The following is a 3,096-nucleotide window of genomic DNA, read 5'->3' on the forward strand; positions in this document are numbered from 1 at the left end:
GTGAAATGCAGCGTTAGCTTCATAATCACTCTGAGTGTCTGGATGTGCCAGAGTGCAGCTGGCTGTTTTCTCAAAGACATAAAAGCACATACTGAATTTAGGTCAGAATTCTGCTTAAAGGAGCTGCTCTGTATGGAATGAAACTAATAAAAGTCATTAGAGCTGCAGCATGCTGCATCACATGTACAGAGTATGAGACATCACATGTAAAGAGTATGAGACACACTGCATCACATGTACAGAGTATGACACACACAGCATCACATGTACAGAGTATGAGACACACTGCATCACATGTACAGAGTATGAGACACTGCATCACATGTACAGAGTATGAGACACACTGCATCACATGTACAGAGTATGAGACATCACATGTAAAGAGTATGAGACATCACATGTAAAGAGTATGAGACACACTGCATCACATGTACAGAGTATGAGGCACACTGCATCACATGTACAGAGTATGAGGCACACTGCATCACATGTACAGAGTATGAGACACTGCATCACATGTACAGAGTATGAGACACACTGCATCACATGTACAGAGTATGAGACACTGCATCACATGTACAGAGTATGACACACACTGCATCACATGTACAGAGTATGAGACACACTGCATCACATGTACAGAGTATGAGGCACACTGCATCACATGTACAGAGTATGAGACACTGCATCACATGTACAGAGTATGAGACACACTGCATCACATGTACAGAGTATGAGACACTACATCACATGTACAGAGTATGAGGCACACTGCATCACATGTACAGAGTATGAGGTACACTGCATCACATGTACAGAGTATGAGGTACACTGCATCACATGTACAGAGTATGAGGTACACTGCATCACATGTACAGAGTATGAGACATCACATGTACAGAGTATGAGACACACTGCATCACATGTACAGAGTATGACACACACTGCATCACATGTACAGAGTATGAGACACACTGCATCACATGTACAGAGTATGAGACACTGCATCACATGTACAGAGTATGACACACACTGCATCACATGTACAGAGTATGAGACACACTGCATCACATGTACAGAGTATGAGACATCACATGTAAAGAGTATGAGACATCACATGTAAAGAGTATGAGACACACTGCATCACATGTACAGAGTATGAGACACACTGCATCACATGTACAGAGTATGAGGCACACTGCATCACATGTACAGAGTATGACACACACTGCATCACATGTACAGAGTATGAGACACACTGCATCACATGTACAGAGTATGACATAGACTGCATCACATGTACAGAGTATGAGACACACTGCATCATATGTACTGAGTATGAGGCACACTGCATCACATGTACAGAGTATGAGGCACACTGCATCACATGTACAGAGTATGAGGCACACTGCATCACATGTACAGAGTATGAGACACTGCATCACATGTACAGAGTATGAGACACACTGCATCACATGTACAGAGTATGAGACACTGCATCACATGTACAGAGTATGAGACACTGCATCACATGTACAGAGTATGAGACACACTGCATCACATGTACAGAGTATGAGACACTGCATCACATGTACAGAGTATGAGGCACACTGCATCACATGTACAGAGTATGAGGTACACTGCATCACATGTACAGAGTATGAGGTACACTGCATCACATGTACAGAGTATGAGGCACACTGCATCACATGTACAGAGTATGAGGTACACTGCATCACATGTACAGAGTATGAGGTACACTGCATCACATGTACAGAGTATGAGACATCACATGTGCAGAGTATGAGACACACTGCATCACATGTACAGAGTATGACACAAACTGCATCACATGTACAGAGTATGAGACACTGCATCACATGTACAGAGTATGACACACACTGCATCACATGTACAGAGTATGAGACACACTGCATCACATGTACAGAGTATGAGACATCACATGTAAAGAGTATGAGACATCACATGTAAAGAGTATGAGACACACTGCATCACATGTACAGAGTATGAGACACACTGCATCACATGTACAGAGTATGAGGCACACTGCATCACATGTACAGAGTATGACACACACTGCATCACATGTACAGAGTATGAGACACTGCATCACATGTACAGAGTATGACATACACTGCATCACATGTACAGAGTATGAGACACACTGCATCATATGTACAGAGTATGAGACACTGCATCACATGTACAGAGTATGAGGCACACTGCATCACATGTACAGAGTATGAGGTACACTGCATCACATGTACAGAGTATGAGGTACACTGCATCACATGTACAGAGTATGAGGCACACTGCATCACATGTACAGAGTATGAGGCACACTGCATCACATGTACAGAGTATGAGACATCACATGTAAAGAGTATGAGACATCACATGTAAAGAGTATGAGACACACTGCATCACATGTACAGAGTATGAGACACACTGCATCACATGTACAGAGTATGACACACACTGCATCACATGTACAGAGTATGAGACACACTGCATCACATGTACAGAGTATGACACACACTGCATCACATGTACAGAGTATGAGACACACTGCATCACATGTACAGAGTATGAGACACTGCATCACATGTACAGAGTATGACACACACTGCATCACATGTACAGAGTATGAGACACACTGCATCACATGTACAGAGTATGAGACATCACATGTAAAGAGTATGAGACATCACATGTAAAGAGTATGAGACATCACATGTAAAGAGTATGAGACATCACATGTAAAGAGTATGAGACACACTGCATCACATGTACAGAGTATGAGACACACTGCATCACATGTACAGAGTATGACACACACTGCATCACATGTACAGAGTATGAGGCACACTGCATCACATGTGCAGAGTATGAGGCACACTGCATCACATGTACAGAGTATGAGACACTGCATCACATGTACAGAATATGAGACACACTGCATCACATGTACAGAGTATGAGACACTGCATCACATGTACAGAGTATGAGGTACACTGCATCACATGTACAGAGTATGAGACACACTGCATCACATGTACAGAGTATGAGGCACAC

This window comes from Labrus bergylta, chromosome 8 (genome assembly GCF_963930695.1).
Source record: "Labrus bergylta chromosome 8, fLabBer1.1, whole genome shotgun sequence".
Taxonomy (NCBI): Eukaryota; Metazoa; Chordata; class Actinopteri; order Labriformes; family Labridae; genus Labrus; species Labrus bergylta.